Here is a 20873-nt window from a genome sequence, read left to right on the forward strand (position 1 = left end):
AAGACTTCTGGATTCAGTAAGTAGAGTAGCCTGGCAGGGTTTATCCTTTAAAAAGTTTTGTTTTTATAAATTTACTCAAATAAAATATTAGGTCTTACTGAAATAGATCATAATTAGGAGAGTTCTTTATTACCAAGGTATGTAAAACACTTTTTTTTAAAATATAGTTTTAAATATTTTAATTCATATGTTAATTTTCTTATATTTTAAAAACATACACCTCTGTTCATTCAGTTATTTATTTTTAAAACTCCTTTTATTTTTTAATTTTATTTATTTTCTGTTCATTGTTTTTCCTCCTAAGATATATATATTTTTTAATTTTTCATTGGTTTCAGATGTACAGCTTAGTGGTTAGATAGTATATAATTTACATAGTGTTCCCCTTGATATTCTCAGTACCCCAGCTTGCAGACTAACTCCAATAAAAAATGAGACTGCAGTGAATGCTCTTATCTATTTACTTAAACTAAAGGATGGCCCTTGGGAAATTGGATCTTTTATCAGAAGTGATTTTTTAAATATATAACCTTTGTTATATTTTTTCTTTACCATTTAGTCCCCTTATACTCCCTCCCCAAAACAACCACCACCCTGTTAAATCAAATGCAAAAAGTTTTTTATTATTCATTACGTATCACTTTTTATACTGCTATTTATCTTCTATTCTTGGCCACCAAATAGGTTTTGTTCTCTTAGTTGATTTGGCTATAAAAGTTAAATGTGGCTTTTTTTTTGCAAATGGAAAAGAAGCTTAATTTTGAATTATGGCTTCTTTTCTGGGCTCTGGGTGGTACATGTCCTGGCATAATTGAAGGTAAAAAGGGTAGTGATTGGGTTGAATTCATCACAGAATTTGGCTTCCTAATTGTGTGTCCAACACTGCTTTTGTACCAATTAACAATGACCTTTTATTCTAGCCTTAAGGTATGAGATTATTAGAGGTGAGTGTTTCTGAAATATATTCTTTCTAATTATTAGTTTAAGCAACTTTGTTTAAAGTGCTGACTTCTTTCGAGGTTGGTTTTTTGTTCTGTTTTGTTTTTCAGTGTGCTGCTTCTTTCCACTAAGCTGCTAAATCTTTCACAGAGGAATTAAATGTAATGTTTTCAGAACCATGAATAGCTTGTGCCCTTTTCTGTGTGTCCTACTTCAGAAATATCACAGCTGCAGTAGTATTACGTGCCTTTGTTCCTTCCTGTTTCTGCAGGGAAGCTCCTGCTTTAAGGTAGACCCAAGCTCTTTTATTCTTGGGATTTTCATTTTCTCAATGATATGAATGCTTCAGTGTTGTTTTTCAAAGCACATTGTTTCTCTCTCATCTTCTTTCACATAGGTTGATTATGCAATTTGTAGGAATAATAGGGACTTAGGCAAGGGAGTAGAGATGAATATTTATTTACAAATCAATCTTTCCTTTTCGAAAAACAACCCAAAGGAAGGGATCTATGAATATAGTCACAGTGTGGTACCTGTATGTGTGATACAGGCAGGGAACATCTCCACAGGCCATAAAACATCAAAAATGCAGTTAAAATGAAAACAAGTCACTGGTACATTTTTATGGTCCTCTGGTCATTGGACTACATTGTTGCCAAATGAAAAGGTGTTTGACTTACATTTGGGGCAGAAGAAAGGATTTTGCTGAGGTTTAGCTTGATAAGCCCCCTCCCTTTAAAACATTTCTTTTATGTTATTCTTCCATTTTCTTTCTCCATCTACTTGCCATTTTATTTGTTTCAACTTGAGTATCACACTGTTTATTGAATGGTGTCTCCTTTTGAAGTTCATTAAGCAGTGCTCTGAAATTTATTGAGAAAAAAACAAAGGTTATTGAACAAATTTTTTAAATTTTTAAAATTTTTCTAAAATACAAAGGTTATTGAACAAATTATTTAAATCCTATTCAAATAATAGAAGGCAAACTTCTACTTGACTTTGACATCTAATTTGAATTCTTCATACATGCTGTCTGAAAGCTGCTACCACTTGTTAAATTTAAATAGGAAAGAAAAAAAGAGACAGTAGAATATTACTTCTTTTCCACTAATGTTAAATTAATTTTAGATTGCATAGAACCACATCTTCATTATTAAAGTGAAAAATTCAGTATGTATGCCAAAATGCTCTCCTCTTCTGACTCCTTTAGTAGTATTAAAACCGCCTCAGAAGAACAGGGATATTACTATTTTGTTATGGTATAAATGTTCTTTCTAAAGTAACAATGTTAAAAATGATTTCTTCTTATGTTTATGATTTTCCTTAAGCTAATTATAACAGAAGCCACATAAGTAATTTGTATTACTGACTACCTGCCACTTAAACTGGAAGGAAAAATACAGTTTTAAAATAAAAAGAAATAAGCCTGATTTGAAAAGACTGTATATCACTAACAATTTTTATATATTCCCAAGTAAGCTCATTTTGAAACATATAAATACATTAAGTTGAAAGTGAACCTTACTTATATGCTAGCACTGGTTATGATTCATGGCTAGCACTGGTGCAAGCTGATATTTTAAAAACTGCATAGATTTTTTTACTGCATTTGTACACATTGGTGTCAGCTGTACAAATGATAAAATAATCAAAGGACTGATGACTTAATATACTGGCTATTCTACTCTAAATACCTTTTATGCTTTCACATTAAATATCTGTCTTGCCTTTGGTATCTACTTTTCAAAAATCCACTACCTTTTTCTTATACTCTTTAGCTGGGATTATTAGTCATTTGACAGTACTGAGTACTATTGACAGTATCTTTAATTTGCTTAATTTCCTGATATTTTCTATGTTAATTTTTTTTTACTTTCGGATTTTTAAATGCCAGATTTGTGCTTAAAATACAAAAACCCTCCACCAATAAGATTTAGTCTTATCACCTAAGTACTGCAGAATTGTCCCAGATACATGCAATAGGAAGAGATAAAGAAGGGATCACAGATAATAAATTTGCCCTGATTTCTCCACAAAGTTATTACTGCAAGCTTTAAGTCTCAGCTTTTTTTTTTTCAGCTTTTTTTATAAACATAAATATGGGTTATGTAAGGAAAGCCTGTAACTATTTATAGCATTCAATCAAATCTGGTTTTACTAATTGCTTTAGGCCAAATCCCTTCATAAACAGACCCACGGCAATTTGAAAACAGGTGGTGGTTTTGTAATCTGTTTTAATTGCATATGCCTTTTATTTTATGATTTTTGTAATCAAAGTAATAAAACTAAATAATATTTCCTGGCTAACTAGCAAGTAAAAAAGTTTGTACAGTATAAATGTATTTTGTCTTGTGAAACAACTGATGATCATTCATTCCAAAGGAAGACTGTTGAGGAGTGGTGGGAAAAGGTAGTATTTTCAATTGGTTGCCAACCTTTTAACAAAACAAATCCTATTATAATCCTAGACAATTTTATCTGACTAAATTCCCAAGGAAATGACAAGCAAGGAGTGAGAGCTATAGTCAAAGGAACAAAGGGTGGGTGGACCAGTATCTGAATGAGTTCCCTGTGGTGCTCTTTAGAGGGACCCATTATGCCATGGGATTAGCACCTCTCACCATTACTTGTAAAAATGCTCCGCATTGTAGGATGCTGTATATCTTACATTCTACTTACTAAAATTGCTTATACCATTTCAGTTGGCTATGGTATTTATTATGTTCTCCTCTCAGCATTATGTTAGCATGGTTAAACCTACAAAGTAGCTGCCTTTTTTTTTTTAAATGGATCAAGTGATTGTTATGTATTGTGTGAATATCAGTTCAAGTTTCTTGAATACTGCAGCAGCTAGATGAAGTAGTAAAGAAAGATTAGGCTTTAAAAAAAGATTTGTATGCTGTTCTTCAAATTCTGCATTGCCTAGAAATAAATAGTGGCTATAGGACCCTTTTATTTCAATAAAACTTAGATACATACATCCACTGGTGAGCACGTATAAATCTGAGCTTTGGAAATTGCACATAGGTATCAAGAGGTAAAAAATCCTCAAAGATGTTATTAAATCATGTTATATTGATGTTTTTAAGGTGGTTCAAACCAAAGGGACATCCTCGTGTACGTTGAATATATACAGTTTTTAACCAACAACACTCTTGAACTAGCTTCATTAGTTTCTTTTGAAGTGTGTGGAATGGGAGATTTTAAAATTATAAAAGCCTCTTTAAAAATATAACTTAGTAAAATGAACTATGCTGTATACCTGTATAACATATGTAGCTCCTTTGTTGTCTGGTGATAACTAGGTGTCATTCTAGCATTTTTGTCCACTCTCACCTTGGGTTTTTTGTTTTGTTTTTTTTTTTTACAACTGACACTTTTTCATTCTGTAACCCTCACTTCCCCACAACTTCTCCTCTGATCCCTTCAACTGCATTATCTCTTTCTTCTCTTTCCATCTGGGAATGCTTATGTCCCACAATTTACTGAAGTGCTATAATTAGAGTCTGCATCTTTTATTAATGTATCTCCATGCTATACTTTTCTGTGGTGGCACGCAATATTAATGTGATCAGTGCTATTCATTATGATTTACTGCCCATTTTGAGTGACAGCCTTAAATCACAGGATAAGCCTCCTCCAGAGTGGCCCACCATTTGTTTTTCTTTGAAGGAAGTAGAGGAATTTTATAATGAACAAAAAAAGTAAAAACCTCTCAGAAAATCTACCATTGCTAATATACCATACCCCCAAAATAACCAGAGTTCTGTTGGCCAGGGAGAGACAGGTGGAGATGCAGAGAGCCTTTTAAAGCACCCAAGCACAAATTTTCTCTTATAGCCACTTATACTGGATGCCCAACCACACTTGATGTTTCTCTCCCTCTCTATCTCTTTCCCGTTCCCTCTCTCTAAAAATAAATAAATAAAATATATTTTTTAAAAAGCTCTGCACCAGATGGCTTCATAGGTGAAATTTACCAAATAATCCAAGAAGAACTAATGCCTCTCCTTCACAAACTATTTAATAAAATTAAAGAGGAGGGAAGAATCCCAATGTCATTTTTTGAGTCAAGCATTATCCTAATCCCAAAACAAGATAAAGACACTACAAAGAAAGAAAATTATAAGTCAGTGTCCCTGATGAACATAGATGCTAAAATTCTGAACAAAATATTAGCAAACTGATTACAATAATGCATCAAATACATCATAAGCCATGATCAAATGGGATTTATTCCAGGAATGCAAGGATAGTACAACATTCACAAAATAATATATGTGATTCACCACGTAACAAAAGGAAGGATAAAAACCTCATGATTATATCAATAGATGCATAAAAAGCATTTGATAAAATCAGTACCTATTTTAAAACCTCTCAGCAAAGTGGGAATAGAGAGAACATATGTAAACATAATATAGGTCATATATGAGAAACCCACCGCCAACGTCATACTCAATGGGCAAAAAATCCAAGTGCCCCCATTAAGGTTGGGAACAATACACAGATGTCCACTTTCACCTCTCCTATTCAACATAGTACTGGAAGTCCTAGCCACAGCAATCAGACAAGAAGAAATAAAAGGCATCCAAATTGGAAAGAAAGAAGTAAAGCTTTCTTTATTCGCAAAGGATATGCTACTATACATAGAGAATCCCAAATATTTAATCACAAAACTACTAGAAGTGAAATGAATTCAGCAAAATAGCAGGATGCAAAATTAATATCCAGAAATCAGTTGCATTTTTATATGCTAATAATAAACTAACAGAAAGGGAAATTGAAAAAACAATCCTATGTACAATTGCTTCAAAAAGAAAAAAATTCTTAGGAATAAACCTAACCAAGGACCTATACTCAGAAAAGACCTGTACTTGGAAAATTGTAAGACACTGAAGAAAGAAACTAAGGAAAATACAAAATAATTTGAAGCACACACTGTGATCATGGGCAGGAAGAATTAGCATCATTAAATGTCCATGCTACCCAAAGCAATCTATAGATTGAATACAATTTCTACCAAGATTCCACTAACATATTTCACAGAACAAATATTTCAAAAATTTGTATAGAACCACAAAAGGTCCTGCATACCAACAGTGATCCCGAGAAAGAAGAACAACGTTAGAAATATCATATTACCTAATATAAAACTATACTACAAGGCCATGATAATCAAAACAGTCTGGTACTAGCATAAAAACAGACAAATAATAGATCAGTGGAAACAGAATAGAGAGCTCGGAAATAAACCCATACCTTTATAGTCAATTAATATTCAATGGAGGAAGTAAACACATACAATGGGCTTAAGATATTTTATTCAACAAATGGTGTTGGGAAAATTGGCCAGATACATGCAGAGAAATGAAACTAGACTATCTTCTTACACAACAGACAAGAATAAATTTAAAATGGACCAAAGACTAAAATGTTAGACCCTAAGCCATAAAAATCATAGAAGAAAACATAGGCAGCAAAACCTCAGACGTTATTCGTACAAATTTTCCATCAGGTGTATCTTTCCAGGCAAGGGAAACACGAGAACAAACAAATGGGACTTCATCAAATTAAAACGTTTTTGCACAGCAAAGGAAATCATGAACAAAATAAAAAGACAACCCACAGACATATTCACTGATACATCTGATAAGGGGTTAATATCCAAAATTTATCGAGTACTTACAAAACTCAATACCAAAAAACAAACAACCCAATTAAAAGAAATGAGCAAAGGAGCTGAATAGACATTTCTCCAGAGAAGATATGCAGATGGCCAATAGACATACAAAAAGATGCTCAGCATCGCTAATCATCAGAAAAATGCTAATTAAAAGTGCAATGAGATATCACTTCACACCTGTCATATTGGCTGTCATCAATCAATCAACAAACAACAAGTGCTAGCCAGGATGTGAAGAAAAGGGAACCATTTTGTACTGCTGGTGGGAATGCAGAGTAGTGCAGCCTCTGTGGAAAAGCAGTATAGAAATACCACAAAAAATTAAAAGTGGATCTGCCTTTTGACCCAGCAATCTCACTCCTGGAAACACATCCAGAGGAACCCAAAACACTAATTCAAAAGAACATAAGCTCCCCTATGTTCACTGTAGCCTCATTTACAATTGCCAAGGTAGGGAGGCAGTCCAAGAGTCCATCAGTAGATGAGTGGCTAAAACAATTATGTGACATTTGCACAATGGAATACTACTCGGCTTAAAAATTACCCTTGCAACAGTATGGATTGACATGGAGAGCATTATTTTAAGTGAAGTAAGCCAGTCAGAGAATGACGAATATCATGTGATTTCACTCATAGAATCTAATGAAGCAACTGAACTAACAAGCAAAACAGAGATATACTCATAGATGGAGAGCAGATGACAGCTGGGGGAGGGGCATTAGGGGGTTGGAGGGATTGAGCATAAAGGAAAAAGGACTCACGTATTTGGACAACAGCCTGGTGATTGCTCCGGGGAGGGGTATATAAGGGAGATATATGGTAATGGAAAATACAATAAATATTATATATTGAAAAACAGAAAGTTTTGACACTGAAACTTGGGGAATCTTCATCATGATAGCACATTTTCCATACTTCAGTAAGTTAATCCAAATGTTAATCACAAATGAGGAAACCTTTTTTATTTCCCACAGTGGTTGTGAAGACTGAGATGGCAAATGTGAAAATTTAATGAAATTTTTTAAGTTTATTTATTTAAAACTTGAACACAGTTGAAAGTATTTAAAGGTTATTATCATTACAATATTAAACCAGTGCCATTTATTTCTATGGCTTCCCATTACTTCTAGGAAAATCCAAAATTTTATGGTAGCTGCAAGGCTCTATGTGATCCAATTTGTACCTATATTACCTGTCTCATTTTGAATAGTTCAGGGCTATGAGGAAATGTGACTCTCAGCTGCAGGACCATCATTATATAAGAAAGAGAAACATTTTGGGTGTGCATAAATATTCTGGTATTCATTCCCAAAACTGGGGATGCTTAGTAAAATGTGATGGTTCAGAAGATGTGATGACACATAACTTTTATTATTATTGTCAGGTCATTACTAGGAAAATAGGCAAAATGCTATTGGTTTTATGTATATCTTTAATATCTATAATTGATTGAGATAATGAACAATTAAAATGTAAGCCATAATTTATGAGATATTTAAATAAATGCAGTAAATATATTCTATTGGACTTTGAGTTGCATTGCTTCTGCAACTCAGACTTATAAAGAAGGTATTATTTTCTAGATGGAACAATTAGAATAAATCTTATTTTAAAGTATCCATCTCTTCATATGACATCTAATCCTTCTGTTACAACTTAAAAAGCAATGGAAGTATTGCCTTTACCATGGCTTTTATATTTCAATGTTAGAATTACTTTTCTGCGTTTACATCTGTAATATTGAAAATGCTGTATTTTCTTAGGTAAGCTATTCTAGTGAAGTGAAATTTTGGAAAGAAAAATGATTTTGGATCAAGGACAAGCAACACTAGGAGTTAAAATAGTAATTTTTCCGGATTTTTAAAAGTTTTTTTAAAATTTTAGTTGTTATTCAAGTACAGTTTCTGCCTTTTCTCCCATCCCAGCCCACCTGCCCAGCTGTCCCCACCTCCCTCCCATTTCCACCCCCCCTTGTTATTGTCCATGTGTTCTTTATACTTGTTCCTGAGAACCCTTCACCCTTTTCCCCTGAAGACAAATACCATATGATCTCACCTTTAACAGGAACCTGATTATTTTTTAATGTAGGAAAAATTTAAATATATGGCACCAGTATTTTGCTCTGAAAGATTGAAGTTTCAAATATATTAGTTATAAGTGAACTGCAAAAGTAACAGCTCTTTCTTAAGAAACCAGTATAGTCAAATATACACCTAAGAAATGCAACTTGTTCATAGTTATAATAGTATCTCCATAAAGATTTTTATGTTGTTATTCTGATTTGTTCCATTACTGGAGACAAATGTGTATTTAAGTCTCATGATCAAAGGAGGCATAGCCATCGTAGCTCTGTCAGAAACAGAAGGATAATATTAACATTTTAATTTTTCATGAAAAATTAAAATGCTTTTATGAAACCTATAACAGAAGCTGTCAGTGTCTAGGGGCTGTCTTCAAATAAAAAATTCAGCATGCTGTAAAAGTAATATTAGGTTTTCCTGCTAAGGTCATCCAGAATCTGGCAATGCTGAGAAATGATTGTGGGTGAATTCATATTCTCAAATGCTCTAGGTTCTTATTCTCTTATTATATTTGATTGCAATCATAAAGAATATGACTGTGAAAGGGAATGATGCCACATGAAGATGGACATCACTTACAGAATTACAAATTGGTGAGCGTCTCCTTGCTGGTATTTCAGAAGTGTCTGACTAAAATGATACGGTTTAGTTCCATTTTTTAAAAGATAAAACAAAAAACACAATGGAAATGGACTTCAGCAGTACTCTAAGTCATTCATATGAAAAGTAATGGTGACCTGGGTGATTCATAAGCCCTCCAAGGCTCCATAGATGGAGAGGCATCTAAGAGACAGAAGCAAACCTGTTACACCAGTGCTCATTGCTTCTGCCCCAGAACTGAGTGAACAGCATATATAAAGGGTTCGTTACTGCTCAGAGACTTACATATTAAAATACTGTTGCCTGAAGATTTGTAACTGAAGAATGCAAGAGTACTACATAGTTGGCAGCAGAGGATAAAACTTAATGGATACTATCAAACAGTGCAACAGCAAATAAAGCACTCTGCTGACCTAATGAGCTTTATGTTGGAGTTGAAGATAGCTTTGAAGAATATACAAGAGATACATGCACTACTTCCTCCTCCTCCTCAGTTCTACTCAGACTTTAATGAAAAGATAGGAATTCTAGGTTGGGATGAACTTGTGTATGCAGTTTCTTGCTTCAGTACCATCAAGTTAAAAGTTGAAGATTCTTCTGGTAGAGAGCATTTAATCACTCTCAAGTTGAAGGCAAAGTACCCTGCAGAATCAGCAGATTGTTTTGTGGATTTTTCTGTTTCATTTTCTCTTTCCTGGACACTGCAGAGCTCTATAATAAGCGCTTATAGTCAGTATTTATCAGTTTTGGAATCACTGAAGGCATTCTGGAATGTCGTGAATGAAATTGAAAAGAAGACTTGGAAACTTGAGCCAGAAACACCTACATGGAGTGCAACATCACACAGAATTGCAGTAGGGAACAATGCTTCAATAAACATAGAGGTAGACCCCAAGAACCTACTATGCTTCCTTGCAGCTGACCATGTGATGAAACCCCTGGGAATTAAGCTGAGCAGAAACATACATTTGTGGGATCCAGAAAATTCTCTATTATAACAATTGAAAGATGTTTAAGAAACTGATTTACCAGCTTGTGCTATCATGGAAAAATCTGATTTTTCTATGGATTGTTGAATTTGTTATGCCTGTCAACTTGATGGTGCCATTCCTGATCAAGTGTGTTATAATTCCCAGTATGGACAGCCTTCCTACCAAATTAGGGTTATATAAGTTGTTGAGAGGAGTACAGTCTAGTAGACAGAGTTTTAACATCATATTTGCTGAATGTCCATATTATAGTAAGCCAATTACCTTGAAAATGTCTGGGAGGAAACCCCAAAATAAGAATGCAACACTTCTGTAAAGAATTAGCACTTTAAAAATTATCAGAAGGATTTTGTTTGATGTCTTCAGAGGAAATATGAAGCAAGACATACTAATATTAAAAGAAGAAGAATGGTGAAGCCATAATAATATACAACCGACTTTGTTTCTTCACTGAGGGTAAACTGGGAAATTGCAAGCCAGAATCCTGTAGAACTTTTTAAGTGTGTGACATCCAAACCAGTTATAGAAGTGTGTGTGTGTGTGTGTGTGTGTGTGTGTGTGTGTGCAGAGATGGACATTTTGACTTGTTAAATATATCTGGATTTGTAAAATATGAGGTTCATAAAATTAGCTTGGAAATGACAAAAAGAAAGAAAGAGTACAGAATTTTCTCAGAAAACTAAAAATGGACCTGCCTTTTGACCCAGCAATTCCACTGCTGGGATTATATCCTAAGAACCCTGAAACACCAATCCAAAAGAACCTGTGCACTCCAATGTTCATAGCAGCACAATTTTCAATAGCCAAGTGTTGGAAGCAACCTAGGTGCCCATCAGTAAATGAATGGATCCAAAAACTATAGTACATTTACACAATGGAATTCTATGCAGCAGAAAGAAAGAAGGAGCCCCTCCCCTGTGGGACAGCATTGATGGAACTGGAAAGCATTATGCTAAGTGAAATAAGCCAGGCAGTGAAAGACAAATGCCATATGATCTCCCCTTTAACAGGAACCTAAACAGCAAAACAAACAAGCAAAATATAACCAAAGACACTGAAATAGAGAACAGGCTGACAGTGACCAGAGGGGAGAAGGGAGGGAATTTCAGGGAGAAAAGGGGAAGGGTTTATAGGAACAAGTATAAAGGACACATGAACAACAACTGAGGTGGGTAGAAATGGGAGGGAGGTGGGGAGGGCTGGAGGGGTAAGCTGGGATGGGAGTAAAAGAAAACTGTACTTGAACAACAATTAAAATTAAATTAAAAAAGAGAAGAAACTATCAGCTAAGTAAAAAAAGAAGAATGAAAGAAAGAGGAGAGAAAGAAAGGAAAGGAAAGGAAAGGAAAGGAAAGGAAAGGAAAGGAAAGGAAAGGAAAGGAAAGGAAAGGAAAGGAAAGGAAAGGAAAGGAAAGGAAAGGAAAGAAGGAAGGAAGGAAGGAAGGAAGGAAGGAAGGAAGGAAGGAAGGAAGGAAGGAAGGAAAGAGGGAGGGAGGGAGGGAGGGAGGAAAAGAAGAAAGAAATGGCTAAGATTGTTTATGTCCCTAGAACACAGTATGTCCTCCTTAGTAAAGAGTTATTAAATGAATGAATAAATGAATTATCTAAATAAATATGTGTTCTATTTTAGTTATCTATTATGTTTTCCTTTTTCCAACCTTGACCAAATAATTTCAAATATGTTATTATCATATTTTCCCTATTAAAATGTTTTAGAATATAAAAGATAATATTTGCCCTTTGTAGAAAATTTGGAAACACATAATATGCAAAGACAAAGAAAAATTTCAACCATGATCTCAATATCTAGAAGCAACTACCATTAACATTTTGGTATATTTCCTTCTATTGTGTATTTCTATGCACACTTTCCATTATTCATGTTATACTGTATACACAGTTGTGTCTGTTTCTTTTTCATTTTACTTTGTAAGCATTTTCATATATTAACAAATGTCTTTATTGTTCACCTATCTAATTGTTGCATATTATATTATCTGGATATATGATTATTCATTTCATCAATCCCTAAATTGGATATTGAACTTGCTTCTATTTCTTACTGCTATAAATAATGCTGTAGTAGATATTTTTATACATATAGTGCACATATTTATAAATCAGCACTTTATCCCCAAAGGGATTCAGAAAGTAAATGTAAGGGAGTGTTGTCAGCAATATTGTCACCTAGGAGGTCCCCTGCTGTATTTCTTACTCAGTAGCAATAATTTGACATCTAACTACAGACAAAATGTCCCTGTGTGAGCTTTGGCATCTAGGTATGAGATTGTGAAACAGTAGTCAACTCCAAGACCAAGGAAAGCTGTTTTGAGAAGTCAGGCTTTCACCTAGGTGGCTGACTCACTGTGACTGTGGTCTGAGCTACAGACCCAGAAATAACTCTGGACCCCAGGGAATTCAGCTACAACCCCATATGGCCTGGGTCTGACATCAGTGGTTTGTGCCAAGGAACCTGGAAGGAATCACACCTACACATACCTCAGGTAATAGGCCCGCAGAGCTCGGTCCTGCCTGTGGACCCTGAAATAATATCTCATCAACTGGCTCCAGTCCCTCTCAGCTGTGGTCCTGTAGCTTCTGGAGATAAGGCTCCAAAACTCAGTTTGACAGGAGATCATGAAAAGGCATTGTAACTGGGCTCAAGCTTCTCCTAGGTGCAGTTCATGAGCAGTCCTGCCAGTCTAGGTATCCAGTGAGAGGCACTCCCTTCAGTATCTCTAGATATCTTGAAAGTGCCCTGTACCTAGCATCAGCACCTCTCAACTGGAATCAGGGAGCAGTCAGCCTTCCCAGAGACCTGGAGGCATACGTGCTCATCCATGTCTCTAGAGTCAGTTCTGCAGACCTCAGTACTGACAGTGGACCCTGAAGTAGTCCTGGGACTCAGTTCTACCCCCTCTTGGCCATGAGCCAGGGCCAGTCCTGCCTCCCAGAGACCCACCCTGTGACCTAGCAGAGGCCCTCTCAGGGACCCAGTGGGATCCACACCCATCCATACACCCCAGCATCAGCCTTGTGACTCAGCTTCAAACACTATGATTGCAATTCCATCAGCTGTGGGATGCAACAGGTGAAGTTATTTACTTGATGAAATCAGTCTATAAAAACTGAAAGAGGTATTTGTCCCTTTAAATGCACAGACACCAATGCAAAGCCATGTGGATTGTGAAGAATCAAATATGATGTTACCAACGGAAACTAATTAAAGCTCCAGTAACTGACTTCAAAGAATTGGAGATCTATGGATTTCCTGATAAGAATTCAAAATAATCATTTTAAAGAAACATAATTAAATACAAGAGAACACAGACAAACAACTAATAAATCAGTAAAATAATTCATGAACAAAATTATAAGTTTAATAAGGAAATGGAAAACTTAAAAAAGAACCAAACAGAAATCTTGGAGCTGAAGAATACAATGACAGAACTGAAATTTTCAATAAAGGGTTTTAACAGCAGTTTAATTAGATGATCAGCAAATTTAAGGACAGATCACTTGAAATTAGCCAGAGGACCACAAAAAAAAAAAAAAAAAGAATGAAATATACTGAAGAAAGCCTATGTGAATTATAGGACATGATCAAATGAATAAATATTTGCAATGTATGAGTATCAGAAGGAGGAAAAAGAGGCAGAGAGTTTACTTAAAGAAATAATAGCTGAAAACTTCCCACATTTTGGGAGATATGTAGATATCCAGGTACATTAAGCTAAAAAATCTATAACCAAGGTCATCCCAATAAAGATTACCCGGAGATAACATTATAATTAAAATGTAAAAAAGTCAAAGACAGAGAGAACTTTGAATGCAGCATGGGAAAAAGCATTCATCACATATAAGGGAACCCCATTAAGGCTAATGGATTATTCAGCATAAACTTTGAAGACCAGAAGGACCAAGATGATATATTCACAGTGCTGGAAAAAACCCTACCAACCAAGAATATCACACTTTGCAAAACTGTACTTCATAAATAAAAGAGATATAAAGATGTTCCAAGAAAAACAAAAGCTAAGAGTTGTTCACCACTGGTAGACCTGCCTTACAGGAAATGCTAAAAGGTGTTTCTCAAGTTGAAATGAAAGGGCACAGGGTATCAATGGAAAAGATATAGAAGCATTAAACTCATTGGTAAAGGCAAATACATAGTCAAATTCAGAATACCCTAATACTGTAATGGTGGTACACAAATGACTTTTATCCCTAGCATAAAAGTTAAAAACAATAGTATTAAAGTTGCTAAAGCTATAATACTTTTTAGTGAATATACAATATAAATGAAATAAAGTATGAAATTAATAGCATAAAATGTGTTTTGGTGGAATAGAAGTAAAAGTGTACAGGTTTTGTATACATCTGAAAATCATTTGTTATCAGTTAAAAATAGAATGTCATATCTATAAGACATTTTGTGTAAGCCTATAGTAACCACAGAGAAGAAACCTGTAATAGATACACAAAAGATAAAGAGAAAGAAATTAAAATATACTATTAATACTACAAAAAGAAATTACAAAAACAGCAAGATAGGAAGAAAGGAACTGAAAAGCAGTCAGAAAACAATTACAAAATGTCAGTAGTAAGGACTTACCTATCATTAATTACTTTAAATAAAAATGGATTAAATTTTCCAGTTAAAAGATACAGAGTGGCTTAATGGATAAAAGATATGAAAAAAATGTGTTGCCTTTGTGAGTCTTGCTTTAGCTTTAAGGACACACATAGGCTCGAAGTAAAGGGATGGAAAAGGTATTTTATGCAAATGATAATCAAAAGAGAGCATTAGTAACTATGTTTATATCAGATAAAACAGACTCAAAATCAGTCACAGGGGTCAAAGATGGTCACTAAATAGTGATAAAGAGGTCAATTTATCAGGAAGATATAATAATTTATATATATACACACATATATACATATATATACACACACACTGGAGAAAGCAATTACATATAATATAAATAAAATATCCAACATTGGAGCACCTAAATATCTAAAGCAAATATTTGCATAAATGAGGAGAGAATTAAACAGCAATACAATAATAGTAGGGGAATACAATACCCCACTTTCAACATTTAATATGAATAGATTACCCAGACAGAAAAATCAACAAGGAAATAGTGGACTTGAATAAAACTATAGACCAAATGGAGAACATTATGCTAGATGAAATAAGTCAGAGAAGGAAAAATACCATATGATCTCACTTATAGGAGGAATATTAAAACGCTGAACTTCTCTAAACAAAGACTAGATCGGTAGTTGCTAGGGTCTGTGGAGATGAGGAAAGTGAGGACATATTGGTCAAAGAGTAAAATCTCTCATTTAGAAGATAAATAAATTTGAGGATCTAATATTCAGCATATTGACTGTAGTTAACAATACTGTATTATATACTTGAAAGTTGCTAAGAGACTAAATCTTAAATGTTTTCACAAAAAATGTAACTATGAGTTGGTGGATCACAATATATACATATATCAACTCATCATGTACACCTCAAAGTCACACCATGTTACAGGTCAGTTATATCTCAGTAAAGCTGAAAAGAGAAGATTTATGAGAACAGCTCCAGACAATAGACATAAACACAAGTGATTAGAAGGAGGAGTAAATTTGAGCCACCACATTGTCTAAAAAGGAAGAGAAAGTAAGGGAAGTGAAATAAGAATTCTTTTTTACTTACCACATCAAAGCATTGTTTACCTCAGTCAAATAAAATCTAGAATGGCTGATTTTGGACAGATAGGTAGATTGATCTAGTTGTCTAAATCTAAATTTATCTATATATTGTTCACATTCTTTAAATAAATATTTTCAATATTTATTATAGCCAGAACCTGAAAGCCCAAAGATGGAACTTCTCTCAAAGTTATTTACTATCCACTGTGGAAAAGAGAGATGCATGAAATTAACTATCATGTTGAACCATATGAAATTCTAAACTTTTGAGCTATAAAACTGTCAATTTTATTTGCTTCCACCTACTGTAATACAATATGATAAGGGTTAATATGATAACAGGTACGTGGTGGCCTGGGGATGCAGATTTGTAAGCTAGTCATTCTTCAGACAAGTGATAATGCATATTGTTGCTACTTATGCAGCAAGAATGAATTAAACGTGAGGTGTCTTTCTTGTCTGTGTAGGCAGGTGCTAGAAGGTTTCTAGGCCCAAATTATGCATCCAATTTATGCTATTCAGTAGCATTGCAGTACAAGTAACACCTCACTTCTCTGAAAGTCAACTATTCCAACAATTGCACCTACCTGAAAAATGCCACCTATTTCTTCAAAATATGGCCATAAGCCTGTTAAATATGCAAAAAACAAAATATCCCTGATTAAGCAAAAGGAATGTAAATGTTCCTAAACAATACCCCATTGAATTTCACCTGAAGAGAGCCTTCCAATCCCTCACTCAAACAAATCTGTTTTCTTTTTTTTAAATATTTTATTTATTTATTTTTTAGAGCGAGGGGAAGGGAAGGAGAAAGAGTGGGAGAGAAACATCAATGTGTGGTTGCCTCTCATGTGCCCCCTACTGGGGACCTGGCCTGCAACCCAGGCATGTGCCCTGACTGGGAATCGAACCAGTGACCCTTTGCTTCCCAGGCTTGTGCTCAATCCATTGAGCTACACCAGCCAGTTCACAAATCTGTTTTCTATTAAAGAGATCTGCCAATTTTGTTTTCTGTCTCCCACCCCCACCCCAGCAAAAGGCAAACAAACTAGTAGTATCAGTAAGGGTGGATATGTTAAGACCCACTTGGAGTAATAAGAAGTAATATTGCTAGCCAATATGCTGCACCAGTGGAAATGCACTAATTCTCAAAGCAGGTAACATCTTACAGAGAAACAGCACAAGATACAACACTGCTTATAACTGATCTCAGCAATGTAGAATATATGTATATAATTGCTATAAAATCAGAATAAAATACTTCAAAATATTAACAGTATTTGTGGCTAGATCATGCTATTATGGATGATTTCTATTTTTTCCTACTTTTGCTAATATTCTTTTGTGACCATGTCCTGATTATATCATTAGAGTCAATAAAATAATAACTTTAACACAGTATTAAGATGGAAAAAAACTTTAAACATAGAGTAGTTCTTGTCTACTTAAAGAAAAGGTAAATAGACATACCTCAAGTCTGCCCTGAAGGCCTCTTTGGATTTCATGGCCATGATAATTATGTGAATCAGTAAAGATGTATTTTCAGTAGATTCTCTTTAGGAAGGCAGCAAAGTGTATAATACATCTTTGAAACATCCCCATACAAAGTGGCCAAGATTTTTTAAATGTTGCTATTTCAAAATTATAAACCCTTAGCAATCTAGATCAACTCATTACCTGAGGTTTCAGGATAGCTGAGATCTCATTTAAGGTTTTTTCTATTTTAAAAAGAATTTGCTCTTCAGCTATTTGTATGATTAAATCATGCAATATTATTATATCTAACTTCCTGTCCTAACTGTCCATAGCTATTTATTGAGGCATTATTTTCAGGTGGCCATGGAAACAAATGGCTAAGTCATTGTCTTTATTTTTTTATAAATGACCCTATTGGATGTTAAAATATATCTTCATTTCTTCAATGCAAGGTTTTAACTGTTCCATGTTGTCCTTGTTGGTTGACCCTTGCTTTTATAGACTTTCACAAAATAAGAGGAAAAAATATTTACACATTTCCAAACTGTTGCAATGTATTAAAATCAAATCATAAATTATTCAAGCTATTTGGAAAGTTTCCTGAGAAAAAATATACACAGAACAAATATAGTATTTAGAATCATATCTCCCTCTTAGTTGTTTTACAGTTGAAGCACAGTTGCTACTTAATCCTCTTCTCTTAAAAAATAAAAGTCAAACACTAACAACGAAACAAAATAAATCCTAAAAATGAATTTATTGCCCTTGTGGAAGAATCTCAAATGTTATCTTTGTCTTTTACGAATGAAGTACACTTATAGAATTAGCTGAGTCTTCATTACTGCTTAGCAGTCTCCTCATTTGTTGTCCATTGAGTCACATGACTTGGTGTTTGTTCTGGATTTGCTCTACTGTCCTCAGTCCCTCAAACTGAAACTCATCTCCATCAATCTCAGTAAATGACCTTATTTTCCAGTTTCCTCAGTTTCCCTCATTACATATTTCTGAGGCCCATATTGTACTTACTCTTCATCTCATTCCTCTTACCCCCTTCAGAATCATGCTTCATCAGTTATCCCCTGCTTCTTTTCTACATATTGCCTTCTTTTAAATTCATTTCTTTTTTTTTTTCTATAGAAATGCCCAGGTCTTCCTTGTACTTTAAAAGCAAACCTCAGTGGTAAATACCAAATAGTTAATAAATAAAAATATCTCCAAGCTACTACCCTCTGTCTGCCTGGGGAGAGACAACATGGTCACATGAAAGAGGTAAAATATGTATAGATCTGTAATGTACAATTTGTACAATAGGTACCATTTGGATGCACTGGCAACCATGGATGAACCTTATATGGCTATTGGGAGTTTACGTCTTTTAATTGAGTGGTTTAGCTGGAATTACTTGATCTAATGTGGTGCCTTGATGGTCAGTCAGTCCTTTTTTTCCCCTCTTTACTCTTTATTTTACATTTTTCAAATATATACAGTATGGAATACTAATATAATGAATCCAGCCCAACTTTAACAATGATTAATTCCTGGTCAATCTCATTCCATCTATACTCCCACCCTTGGATATTTTAAAGCAAATTTTAAACATTACATATTTAATCTATAAATATTTCTATATGTGTCCATAGAATATAAGGATTATTTCTAATGAAATCAAATATTATTATTATACCTCATTAGAAAAGAAAAAAATTTCTTAACAAATATTCAGCATTCAGATTTTCTTGATTATCTACTACTTCCTCCCTCCCCCCAGTTTAAATCAGAAATGGAATAATATATTTTGTTGTCCTCTTAAGTTCCTTTTAAACAAGGAAATATATCTTGTATTAGTTGTCAATTGCTATATAGCAAATTACCCTCAAAGTTTGGTAGCTTAAAATTACCAGTATTTATTACCTTGAAGTATCTGTGTGTCAGAGATTTAGCTGAGTGATTCTGTCTCATTGTCTCTCATAAAGTGGCGCTCAGGATGTTGGCCAGGGCTACAGTCATCTGTAGGTTTGACTGAGGCTGGAACATCTGTTTGCAAGCTCTCCCTTTACAACGTGGGCCTCTCTGTAGGGCTTCTAGACTCTCTTCACAACATGGCATCAGACTTCCCAGAGTCATTGATTTAAGAGGGAGAGCAAAGGGAAGCCATGGTACTTTCTATGTCCTAGCCTTGGAATGACAAAGCAACACTACTGGTCAACCCAGAAACAACGTGGGAGAGAAGTATACCAGAGCATGAACAGCAAGGGGTGGGGATAATTTAAGGGGCCAGCTACTATATCTCTCCATCCTTCTTTCTCTGTTTTTTAGTTATGATTTTCTTTTGGGATTGTTAAAGCAACCAGGTCACTGATCAATTGGTTATTGCATCCCAGTGGTATCATTTACGTATATCTTTCCTTGCCTCCCCACCCCATATATTGCCTATAAAATTAGATATAGCAGATACATCAGATTCAGGATTCAATATTTTTAGCAACACATCCTTATATTCTTGGTGTATACTTTTATAATAGAGCACATGATGACCGGTTGACTCATATATTAGCAGCCACTGCCGATCACTTCCTAGATCCAATAATTCAAAAGAGTGAAACGATGACTTGTCTCTTTTTTATTATTTGGAGTATTTCTATAAAGAGATATGTTCTCTAAACAGCCTTTTATTTACATTCAGGTATAATTCATAAATGGAAGGCAAGATAAATTTTTGATTCTTCTCCTTTATTTACCAGTTTGCAAAATGATATGTTGGCTCCCTGGCATCCCCCAAAGATAACAAGTGAGGTCTGAGAGCCTATGGGTATGCTGAGGCAGAATCTCCAGGCATTGGAATGTTTTTAAAAAGCTACCTAAGGATTCTGATTTGTTCCTTTATTAACTTCTACTGGTCTCCATTCATGGTAGATTTGAGATGGGGCCCAGGATTCTGGTTTTGTTTCTATGTTTTTTAAATCTCCAGATAATTTTCTTGGGTTTATAAGTTTGGGAAACACTATAGTAGACCATGCTTTTTCATACTTACTGTAGCTATATGGGTCTATTCTGTTTTCCTATGACATACATATCTGAAATTCTTCCTCCTACGAAACACAATTACATTGAAAGTCTACCTAGCACAGACTCTAAAATTAGACTGCTTGGATCCAATCTTGGTTTGACAGTTACTAGCTTCATGACCTTGAGAAGTTACTTATCTCTGTCTCAGTTTTTTCATATATAAAATGGAAATGATAGTAGGATTCCCCTCATCATTGTTTTGAGAACTAAATAAATTCATATTAGTGAAGTGCTAAGGACAGTGCTTGGTAAAGATTTCTTTCTTTTTCCTTTATTTTCTTTCTTTCTCTTTTATTTAGAGAAGGGGGAAGGGAGGTAGAAAGAGAG

The 20873-nt window shown here is 34.5% G+C and overlaps 1 protein-coding gene and 1 pseudogene across 3 annotated transcripts in view; both read left to right on the forward strand.

Moving 5' to 3' along the window:
- DIAPH2 (diaphanous related formin 2) overlaps positions 1 to 20873 on the forward strand; it is a 914916-nt gene that overhangs the window by 726371 nt on the left and 167672 nt on the right. The window lies entirely within an intron of this gene.
- Positions 9494 to 11400, forward strand: LOC119064205 (E3 ubiquitin-protein ligase FANCL-like; annotated as a pseudogene).

Source organism: Artibeus jamaicensis, unplaced genomic scaffold (assembly GCF_021234435.1).
Source record: "Artibeus jamaicensis isolate MK-2021 breed Jamaican fruit bat unplaced genomic scaffold, CSHL_Jam_final scaffold_461, whole genome shotgun sequence".
Taxonomy (NCBI): Eukaryota; Metazoa; Chordata; class Mammalia; order Chiroptera; family Phyllostomidae; genus Artibeus; species Artibeus jamaicensis.